This window comes from Rhinatrema bivittatum, chromosome 1 (genome assembly GCF_901001135.1).
Source record: "Rhinatrema bivittatum chromosome 1, aRhiBiv1.1, whole genome shotgun sequence".
Taxonomy (NCBI): Eukaryota; Metazoa; Chordata; class Amphibia; order Gymnophiona; family Rhinatrematidae; genus Rhinatrema; species Rhinatrema bivittatum.
In genome coordinates, this window is record NC_042615.1 from 3155703 (window position 1) to 3167703 (window position 12001).

The 12001-nt window shown below is 44.1% G+C and overlaps 1 protein-coding gene and 1 long non-coding RNA gene across 3 annotated transcripts in view; one reads left to right on the forward strand and one right to left on the reverse strand.

The window, feature by feature from the left end:
- Positions 1-12001, reverse strand: part of SYNPO2 (synaptopodin 2) — a 456083-nt gene that overhangs the window by 254428 nt on the left and 189654 nt on the right. The window lies entirely within an intron of this gene.
- The window catches only part of LOC115097105, a 75860-nt gene continuing 64548 nt past the window's right edge, over positions 690-12001 (forward strand). Inside the window, exon 1 of the long non-coding RNA XR_003858256.1 lies at positions 690-846. This is a non-coding gene — a long non-coding RNA (uncharacterized LOC115097105). The remainder of the gene's footprint in view (positions 847-12001) is intronic.

The window sequence follows — 12001 nt, forward strand, 5'->3', positions numbered from 1 at the left end:
CTGCGTGCAGGATACCTAAGTGAAGACATTTCTCCCTGTCTGACAGGCCTGTTCTTTTTCTGCAGCTACGGAGCCAGTGCTGGCAGGGGAGATGTTTCGCCACTAGAGAGCAGTATTGCTCTGCTGCTGGCTTAGGCGCTATGAGTCTGGCCGCTCTCAGCTGTGCCAGTTGTGTATCCTGCTAGGTTCAGAATAGCTACAGTAAGAGAGGGCTGAAGCTCACATCAGACACAGGAATATCAGAGCCAGCTGCCTCCTATAGATTGTTTCTCTGTAGTACACAGACATTTAATTATCCATTACTTGCATACTCAATGCCTTATTACATTATATAAGTCACTTAGAGATGGAATATGAAATGCTTATAAATAAATTAGTAATGAACATATATGGGACATATGGTAAGACTTACAGAAAAATGATTGCATTAGCACAAACTGGAAAACCTGATTGATGCTACTGCTCAAATATTTCAAGCCTGTGCTGAATGATTCGAGCACTGTGCTGTCTCTGCACTGTACTTACTGCCTTGCCTGGCAGCATTAGGGGATGGCTCTGTGAATAATATGTGCTGTGGTGTGTTGCGTAAAAGCCGTGAGCTCTCAGCATGGCCTTATATAGCTGGCTGGCAGAAAGAGCAGGCTAAGAATAGATGCCTGAGCGGCAGTGTGAGACTCTCACAGCTGCAGAAGGCTGGGAAGGGGAGCCGGGCAGGCAGGCAGGGTGCTGGGGTTCAGCGACTTGCTGAAGGTCACACAGAGAGCAGTGGTAGGGGGAAGCAGGGTGTCCTATGTCCGCACCCCCCACCTCTTTACTGCAGAACTGAGCCCCAGGTGGCAGATATTGGTGAGTACCTTGTCTTGTCAGAGATGTGAGCAGGTGAGGACTCGCCCACTGCAGGGAATGTGGGGATGGGCATAAAAAGACGCCCTTTGTGTGCTCTGAGGATTTGTACCAAGGAAGAGAATCGCGGTCCTTTTATGCTTACCAGGTACCTGTGTCTTGGCCTTCTCTGTGAAAATAAAAAATATCAGCTAACATCTTTTTTTTACATTTCATCAACTCCTCATGTTCCCGGCCTACAAGAATACATTGTTCTGGCAGAAGCAGTGTCCCTCCTCCTTCTCCTTGATTAATCCCTAGTAATAGGCTAGAAAATATGTTACCTCATAAATATGTTACTCTTAAATATGTTTCCTATCTACTACTCACAATTATGTCACCTTGGATACCAATATAGAGACAGAGGGTGCACCAGGTTCCCACATGCAGGATCTGTGATATCGAAATTCAACCATTAAATAAAATGAGGGCGACAGAAATTAGAAGTAGAGGACAGAGAGGGACAAGATGGTCTCCTTCTTACAGGCATGGGTGCGAGCACTTTTCTGCCCCAGCTTCTTCTCTGGTTGATCCAGTTCAGCGGGGAAATCGACGGGTTTCTTACCCCAGCATCGCAGAATATTCCAGATGCTGGGCCCGTTGTGGAGGTGGTTGTTTCCTGTGCAGGACCCACCGCTGGACAATGAAGCCTCTTTGAACCCTGGAGTGCTGAGGACTCCCTCCCCTCCCCCACCAAATGGCATCACTGGCTGAGGCCTTACTTCCTGGTGTGTCTAGGGGAAGGCCGAACCACAGCACACGTCTGGGGAAGCCTTTAGTCTTCGAGATCACAGGTCCTGCATGTGGGAACCTGGTGCACCGTCTGTCTCTATCGGGAGACTTGGGTGAGCCATGCCTGGAAGGCGCTGAGCTGAAAAGATCCCTGCTTCCGGCCTTGATGCCTTTGGAGGTGGGGGAGGTTTCTGCAGGCCAGGCCGCTGAGCAAGATACTGGGGGTGAAGGTCGGGAGAGAGGTATTCATAGAGTGGCCCTGGACAAACTCTCAGTTATGACTTTAGACTCTTATGGACTGCCCTTTCTTCTCTTGAAACATCTACTTCCTCCATGGCAGATGTTACCTTGGATATCAACTGGCGCATGTAGAGTTCTGAAATTTGTATTACTGTTCATAAGGAAAAACAAGAGAATCACTAATATTCAGAATATACAAGTTAATCTGCTGCAGAGCGAAATGATTCACGCTAAAAAGTTGGAAAATATTGAGAACTCAGTCAGATATTTGAACCATTGGGGTGAATTTTCATTCATACGCGCAGGCGTACACATGTGCGCTTGCTACCTGGCGCGCACATGTGTATGCCCAGTTTTATAACATGCGCACGCAGGTGCGCGCATGTTATAAAATCGGAGGTTGACGCGTGTAAGGGGGTGCACAATTGTGCATCCTGTGCTGCCAATGCCCGCAGGCTCCCCCGTTCTCCGATTTCGGAGCGGCCTGGGAGGGAACTTCCCTACCCCTTAGCCTGACCTTCCCACCCCTTCCTCTAGCCTTTCCACTCACTAAGCCTAACCTAACCCCCCCAAATTTGTATTTCACCTTTTGCACCTGCCAGCACACAATCCTCTGACACAGAGGCAAATGGCCGCTGTGCCGGAGGCCTCTGGCCCCGCCCCCTCCCAGCCCCTGGATTACCCCTTATGTGAAGCCCCGGGACTTAGACTCATCCCGGGGCTTTACGCGCGTCGCTGAGCCTTTATAAAATAGGCCCGGCGCGCGTAACCCCCCCCCCCCCCCCCCCCCCACCTTTTGCGCGTAAATCCTCTAGATTTACACGTGTAGGGCTTTTAAAATCCGGCCCTTAGGGTTTTGAATTTCCCTGTTTTGGACTATGTTTCTCCAGTTGATCTTGTTAAAAAATATGCCTTCTTAAGATTTCCCCTGTGGAAATGTCACCTATTGCCAAGGCTTGCTATTTCTCATCTGGAGCCAGAGAATATGTCTCCAATCAAGAGCAAGATTTTAATCTAAATTTAACTGAACTGCTGGAAAAATCTGGTGAAGTTCAAGTGTCTAATAGAATCCCACTTTTGGTTTCCTTTGCTTTTGCATGAAATTATGACTCTGAGACTTTCTTTTTTAATATAGATCTGTGTGATTCTATGGGCAGAAAATCTGGATTTTTCCAGATATTACTAGAGCAACTCAGGAACGCAGAAAAAAATCTTGGGTTATGCGTTCTGAAGTTCTGGCATTTCGTAAACAGTTTATTCTTCGTTATCCATGTAAATGTCTTGTGAAACATTTTAATGTGAAATATGTACACTTTGAACCTTCTCAATTGAGATTCTATTTAGACTCTCTGGCTAGTACTGACTGCTGCTTGAGGTTCGGCTGTATTGTATAATAATATGATGACAATCTGCTCAGTTTTTCCTGCCTATATTACCTCTATGTTTATGGTCTAATGCTTTTGTCTCTCCCTTTTACCTTAATATGAGAGGGATTTAGTTTATCTTCGTTGAACCTAGATGTGGTAGGCCTGAGTGACAAACTGAAGAGTAGTAAATCACCTGGACCAGATGGTATACACCCCAGAGTTCTGATGGAACTCAAAAATGAAATTTCAGACCTCTTAGTAAAAATTTGTAACCTATCATTAAAATCATCCATTGTACCAGAAGACAGGAGGATAGCTAATGTAACCCCAATATTTAAAAAGGGCTCCAGGGGCGATCCGGGAAACTACAGATCGGTTAGCCTGACTTCAGTGCCAGGAAAAATAGTGGAAAGTGTTCTAAACATCAAAATCACAGAACATATAGAAAGACATGGTTTAATGGAACAAAGTCAGCATGGCTTTACCCAGGGCAAGTCTTGCCTCACAAATCTGCTTCACTTTTTTGAAAACATGTGGATAAAGGTGAACCGGTAGATGTAGTATACTTAGATTTTCAGAAGGCGTTTGACAAAGTTCCTCATGAGAGGCTTCTAGGAAAAGTAAAAAGTCATGGGATAGGTGGCGATGTCCTTTCGTGGATTACAAACTGGCTAAAAGACAGGAAACAGAGAGTAGGGTTAAATGGACAATTTTCTCAGTGGGAGTGGGCAGTGGAGTGCCTCAGGGATCTGTATTGGGACCCTTACTTTTCAATATATTTATAAATGATCTGGAAAGAAATACGACGAGTGAGGTAATCACATTTGCAGATGACACAAAATTGTTCAGAGTAGTTAAATCACAAGCAGATTGTGATAAATTGCAGGAAGAACTTGTGAGACTAGAAGATGAAATTTAATGTGGATAAGTGCAAGGTGATGCATATAGGGAAAAATAACCCATGCTATAGTTACACAATGTTAGGTTCCATATTAGGTGCTACCACCCAAGAAAGAGATCTAGGCGTCATAGTGGATAACACATTGAAATCATCGGTTCAGTGTGCTGCAGCAGTCAAAAAAGCAAACAGAAAGTTGGGAATTATTAGAAAGGGAATGGTGAATAAAACAGAAAATGTCATAATGCTTCTGTATCGCTCCATGGTGAGACCGTAACTTGAATACTGTGGACAATTCTGGTCGCCGCATCTCAAAAAAGATATAATTGCGATGGAGATGGTACAGAGAAGGGCGACCAAAATGATAAGGGGAATGGAACAGCTCCCCTATGAGGAAAGACTAAAGAGGTTAGGACTTTTCAGCTTGGAGAAGAGACGGCTGAGGGGGGATATGATAGAGGTGTTTAAAATCATGAGAGGTCTAGAACGGGTAGATGTGAATCAGTTATTTACTCTTTCAGATAATAGAAAGTCTAGGGGGCACTCCATGAAGTTAGCATGGGGCACATTTAAAACTAATCGGAGAAAGTTTTTTTTCACTCAACGCACAATTAAACTCTGGAATTTGTTGCCAGAGGATGTGGTTAGTGCAGTTAGTGTAGCTGTGTTTTAAAAGGGATTGGATAAGTTCTTGGAGAAGTCCATTACCTGCTATTAATTAAGTTGACTTAGAAAACAGGCACTGCTATTACTAGCAACAGTAACATGGAATAAACTTAGTTTTTGGGTACTTGCCAGGTTCTTATTGCCTGGATTGGCCACTGTTGGAAACAGGATGCTGGGCTTGATGGACCCTTGGTCTGACCCAGTATGGCATGTTCTTATGTTCTTATGGTCTTAATATTGTCTAGTTAATTAATTCATAATTACTTTTTGATTCCTGTCAGATTTTCTGTAACAAGGCTTTTTGTGTTATAAATATAAATGCAATAAAATAAAGTTTAAAAAAACGTTACGTTATGTTATGTTTTACACACTTTGTTAATTGTAAACCGGGTTGATGTGATGCCTGTCATGAAACTCGGTATAACAAAAAACAATAAATAAAATAAGAAGTAGAGGACAGGGAAATGACGAAATTATTAATGGAAAAAAGGTAGAAAACAAAAAAAAATAGGAGAGAGGGAAGCAGCACATCATCTTGTTAAGCAAATCTCTGAACTGGAGGCCATGACGCTGGAGACTGAGCTTGGTGCACTGGGAATCAGGATTGGGATGGGACCATTCCTGGCTATCATCTCTTCAGAAGAGACAGAAACGTAGGTTCTTCAAGTACAAGTCTATTTTGCTCAATCTGGTTGTTCAGGGTCGGAACCAAGTGCATGCTCACATATTTCAGACCATTTATAGTCTTCCCATGTACACTCTGTGACTATTCATGGACCATCCAACACAGTTTCCCTAGGGGATTCCTTTCTTCAAGAAGAATTCATTCACCAGATTAAGGCCCTAAACAGCAGCGGTATGACTGGGGTAACCTACATGCCATAGCGGTTACAACTCTAAATAGCAGAAGTACAACAGCCTTGGGCTTCCAAGAAGGTTGGGATGAATGGCATGAAGGGACCATGGTTAAAATCTAAACTTCAGTATGCATGGTGCAGATAACAGAGATTTTACAACAGACTCACTAACCTTGCTGGCTGTGTGGATTTCTAGAAAACGTGGTCATAAGACATGGAAGGGAACCTGGGTATAGGGTTTAGAGCTGGTCTTGTAAAATCAAACTAGAAGATGGCATGGCCTGAAATGGACTACTAGCGGAGTTGGTGAAGGCCACCATTGTGGAATATTTTGGGCATGCTTGGGTCAGATTGAAGGGCCTTTGTAGGAAAAGGGTTGAGAGGTCAGGTAAAAGATCTTTAGGAGTGCGGGAGTTGGTCTTAGTTTGCATAAGGGAATTTATGTATATATCAACCCTAAGTCGGTAACTTTAAAACAAGCATGTGGATGCGTGAGCAGACATATACTGGAATTTTAAATCATGTGCTCCTAATTTTAAGCGGTTACTAAAACATGCATACTTCGCAAACCTTCCTTAGGACTTTGTCGGCTTTAACGCATGCATTTAATCGGATTTTAAAACATGCTTGCATGAAGGACATTGCCAGTTCTACCAATTTATTTATGTATTTACAAGAATTTATAGCCATATTACCAATATTTTGTTCATGGCAGGTAACAACTTATAAAAACAATTAAAACAGTTAAATAATGCAATCAATAAAAGCACACATCAGTTATAAGCTATGTCTTTAGAGCTTTCCTAAAACTCTTATAATCTGCTAACTGACGTAGTGCAATTGGGAGGGCATTCCAGAGAGGAGAAACTTCAGAAAAGGCTCGCTTACTGGTGGTTGCAAGTCAGTTCTCCCTTGTCTGTCTTCAGCATCTTGTCTTGCCTCTGTGATCTTCTTCCCACTCTCCTCCCTGGATTGGACTTCTGCCTTCCCTGACCACCTGCCTGTACTCCATCTCTGACTGAACTCTGCCTGCCCTAATCGTCTGTTTGAACCTTGTTACCGACTGGATTCTGCCTGCCTCTGACCTGCGCCTGTTCCTGACTCTGTTGCCTGCTGCGTGCCCGACCGACTTGACTCACTCCTCATTGCTGGCCTGCCACGTCCTGTCTTCTTTGTATTGTCATCTCCACAGGGGCCTGCGCCTATGTCCAGCCACCCCTGGCACCTGAGAGCTCACCCTAAGGGGACCGAGAGTTGGTATTGGTGAAGTTCCAGTTGGGCCCCTGCACCAGCCAACTCCACCTGCTGACAGTGGGGACCTGCAGGGCTCCTCCCTGCAGATTGCAACAACCCCACCTCAGCTCAAAGGTCCACTTCTGCTACACTTTCCTCACTCCAAACTCACCAGGAACAACATGATGTCGTTGCTGTTTCAGTGTTTGAAAGATCAATATTCTTGAGTTCATCTTGGAGATTTTGTTGCAGAGTTTCGCTATCAAAGGGAGGGCGATATGAAATGGTTTTATTGTAATTTTCTGTTGAGGTGGGTAGACTGTTCTGAGTAAGGGTGGAATGGATGAGGTAGTGGTCTGACCGTGGGATTTCAGTGATTTTTATATGATGTGAATTCCAGATGTTGGTGTTGATGAAAATGAGGTCAAGAGTGTGACCTGCTTTGTGTGTTGATTCTTTGACTAATTCTACTCCCATTGTTGCAAGAGCATCTGTGATTGTTTTGCAAGTGTTTGATAGGGGGCTTGTGTCCATGTGTAAGTTAAAGTTGCCAAGGATAATAATCGGTTTATTGAGGGTTAGGTTGGCAATCATGAATTCAATAAATGGGGAGCAATTTCGTTCCAAAGTCGTGGGAGGACAGTATACTAGACAGATTTGTAGTTTTGCAGAGTCAAATGGGGCTATTTCAAAAGGGGAGCATGCCTTGGTGTTGCACTCCTTAGTCGCGCGATGCCTGACGCGTGACGCCTAGGTTTCACTCTTCTTTTAAATGGAGAGATTCTGGTGAGAGTGAGGGGCAGTGGTGATGACGTCGGTGGGGGCGGGGCTTTGGATCGGGTTCTCTCCTGGCGCTCCTGCCCCTCTCAAATCCCTTCCTTTCCTGTCCCTTCTTTTCTTTTCACTTCTTTTCACTGGGAAAGGGTTTGGGTGCCTGCCGCTGAGCTTTTCTTGATGGAGTCGCCGTTGGAAGAGCGACTCCTGATGGTAGATGGTGTTTGCCGGTGGTGATGACGTCGGTGGGGGGGGGGGGGCTTTGGATCGGGTTCTCTCCTGGCGCTCCTGCCCCTCTCAAATCCCTTCCTTTCCTGTCCCTTCTTTTCTTTTCACTTATTTTCACTGGGAAAGGGTTCGGGTGCCTGCCGCTGAGATTTTCTTGATGGAGTCGCCGTTGGAAGAGCGACTCCTGATGGTAGATGGTGTTTGCCGGTGGTGATGACGTCGGTGGGGGCGGGGCTTCGGGTCGAGTGCTCGCCTGGCTAATCTTATCAGGGATATTAATAGGCAGTGTCTGAAATAAATAGCAGAGCGGTGGCAATCTGAACATCTTTATCACCACTGCCCTATCCAGCTAGGATAAGGATGAATTCTTCCACTTGCCCAGGTCTGGCAATTTATTTTGAATTCTGGAGTCTCCAGGCCAAATCTGATAGTTCCCAGGTATGCCTTAGGTACAGAGCCATGAAACTGTGTACATAGAGGTACATATTCAGCCTCAGTGTGGCTGAGCTAATTAGCCAGAAAAATCTATCCAGCTAACATAGCCTGGATTTTCAGCAGCTAAGTTTAGGGTAGGTCTTCAGCCCAACCAGAGTTAGCCAGATAAGTTATCCAGCTAACTCTGAATATTGAAGTTAGCCGTATAACTTACCTGCCTAACTCAGCTCTTCCCTGTTACGCCCCTGACCCGCTCACCACTTAGCTGGCTAACTACTTATCCGGTTATGTAGCTGCTTTTGATCTGGGCAGATATTCAGCTGCCGTCACTTAGCTGGATAAGTCAAAACTTATCTGTCTAAGTGGCACTGAATATCTATCTCTTAATATTTATTGATTTTCTATCCCAGTTTCTCAAGTATAGAATCCTTGCATGCTCCCACAGAACAGGTTCTGATCCTGCGCAACTAGACTAGGCCGGTCCCAGTGACACATTTAGGGCCCTGTGGCCTGTGCTGGCATTACAATCTATATTGTCCCACTGTCAGCTAGATGTCTTCTGGTGGCTTTCCTCTAACTGAGCTAAGCTGGGTAGCCAGTGCTAGCATTATCCTAATTACTGCTGTACCACCAAGTGCACACAGATACTTTCCCTGGCTTCTTCCTGCTTTTTTTCTTAGGAGGGTTGGACAAACTCCCTTCCAACTCCCACATCACATATAGCATTGGTACAGAGTGCTACAAGAGCATATAGTTAGTTATAGCTGTAGACATGCTATGTCCACATGCATAGTGCTTGGTAATGCTCGAATCACTAAATCTGCAAATTGGACCTACGTTTTCTGCCACTGCTGCAAATAGAAGTATAAAGCATGTTGTCTTCTGAGAAAGATCAGTTTTTAATCTTGAAAAATGTAATCAGCTCTGCAGTACATTTACACTCTGCGTTCATGATGCACTATTTATGTGAGCTTTATAATAACCAAGACTCTTGTGCCTACAAAAATATAAATGCTGCAGACTGATCCTGTGCGTGATCTTTTAAGAATGGGATGTTCAGTAGAATAGCTATTCTTGTAGGAGAAGCTGTATTTTCCTTTTTAACGTCTTGTCTGAATTGTAATAAATCAAGTTACTCAAATAGTGAACTGTAAGATGAATTCTACAAAATCCTTCACTGCGGTAATTTCCCTGTAAAAGCGAAGAGGATGATATTCAACGTAATTTGCTGGTTAAGTTCAGACCTATCCTTTGGCACTGTTTGAATATTCAGCCTCATGTGGGTAAATAGTTATCCTGCTAAGTGGTTGGTGGGTTGGGGGCATTCTGGAGAGTGGCTACTGATCCGGACAAGTGGCAATATTCAGAGGTATCCAGCTAATAGGGAGATTCATTAAGCACGATAAACCCTGTAAATCTCATAAAATGGCCAAGAATCAAACTCCTCTTCCAATGAGCTGCTTTGCATGGGATTTGCATAGATGAATTTTGCAAATCCATGCAAATCAGCGCATGCATAGGTAATGTCATATAAATAAAATAGTGCAACTGAATTTGAATCGCTTCCCTTCTTCCCCCTCTCTCCATAGATCTCTTCTATACTCCTGCCCGTTGCACATCTTCTCTCTCCCTTGACCCACGGCAGATCTTCTGTATCTCCTTCTTCCTTCTCTTGCCGTAAACCTTCTTTCTTCCCTTCTTCCTCCCCCCTCATTGCTGGTCTTCTTTTATCTCTTCTTTCCCCACCAACCTAGACCTTCTCTTCTTCTCACTGCCACTGCAGATCTTCTCTCTCTTCCTTTCTTTCTCACCATAGACCTTCTCTTCTTCTCACTACCACTGCAGATCTTCTCTCTCTTCCTTTCTTTCTCACCATAGACCTTCTCTTCTTCTCACTACCACTGTAGATCTTCTCTCTCTTCCTTTCTTTCTCACCATAGGCCTTCTCTTCTTCCCCCTTTGAATGGAGTCCTTTTCCCCCCCCCTCTCTCCTTCCTCCTGCCACCGCAGATCTTCTCTCTTAGATACTTAGTCAGTTAGCCTTGATAGATCACATTTCTTACATAGGTAAATCAAAGCTATGTAAATAAGGTAAAAACATAAAAACCCATGCAACAGTTAAAAGTTACAATTCAGGTTACACAAGATCAAAAACATAAAATAATGTAAAACTGAGTGAAACAGTAAGTAGAAAAGGTTAATCTGCATACACTTGCAAGAACAGAAATCTTTTGCAAATCTTTCTGACTTTAGAAAAATCTTTCTCTAGACACAAAGCGAGGGGGACGAGAGTTCCATAGACTAGAGCCAGGTAGGAGAAACTGGCTTTGTGGGGTTTTTCCAGTCTTTTGTCCTTAGACAAAGGCAGTGAATATAATAATTCCAGTTGTGAGGAGTGAAGGAGATGGCCTGGCTGGTAGGGAGTCAGAAGATTAGAAATGGGGAGTGCCTTGAAAGTTAAGCAGGAACTGAATATGGGGTAAGATGGGAAACCAATGGAGGACTTGAAACAGTGGAGTGGCATGATCACATTTTATTTTCCCAAAAAATAGTTTGGTGGCAGTCATTTCTTCTGCCTCTCACCTCTGATCTTCTCACTCAGGCTCTAGACTTTCTCTCTTCCCTTCTTCCCATACTTCTCTTCTCCCTTGTGTTTTTAACTTGTAAACCGTTGTGAAGGCATTGTCTGATGTAACGGTATAGAAATGCTAATAAACTAAACTAGGAAAGTGTCAGATAAATGAAGAGGGCAGAGTAATAACAATATAAAATCTCAATCCAAATAATAGTAGTATTTGGTTCCGTCCTATACTGTATAGCTTTTGATTAATAATAGACCCCACACCTCACTCCCATATAAGATGATTGGCTGAATGAAGCCACCAAATATTTTTTATAGTTTTATTCAGGGGGCAGGGAGGGGTGGAGAAGAATCAGAATTGGCCAGGAGTCTCTTGCATAGAAGGCCCCTAGAGCTGCCAAATGAAATCTCCCAGATGCAATGAGTCTCAGCCAACGTGTGAATAGTCTGCGGCGTGTGCTAACTGCTATTTAGGTAAAATGTGGACATGTCTTACTACAGATTGTTTTGGCTTTTCTAGAAAATTATATCTTTTCTAAAAAGGCTTTCCGAGTGCTGCATCTTTTGAGCAGTCAGGTAGGTTGAAAGTGTTAAGACTCTTAATGGGTGAAGGTCAATTTGTCTTCTATGGCCATGGACTCTTCTCTGCGGTATCAGCAGAATTCATGGTTGGAATGGTCACCAGCCAGGAAATCAGCCTGAGCACAGCAGCAGTTTCTCATTCACCTTTACAAGCACATTCCCCTCTCCCATAGGAATCTTCTTAAATTGTAGCAGCTTACTTCAGCTGGGGGTGGCCAGCTCAGGAGCATCTCAGGGATCAGTTTAAGGGAAGGAAAGCCAGAAATTCAGCAGACAGAAGCACAGGAAGACAGACAGCAACAGAAACAGGCAAAAGTAAACACAGGCACGAGGAGGCAAACCCTGGCACAGAGAGGTACAGGCAGATAGGCTGCCACTCTCACTTCAGTGCCACACGTTCCAAATTATCCCAAACACGAGTTTCTGAAATTTGCCACTAAACAGCAAGGAAGAAGCATTTTCTAATTCTGACCATCTGCATGTGAGCTGTGGTGTGACGTCTTGTAGTTGCAGCTGTAATGAGAGC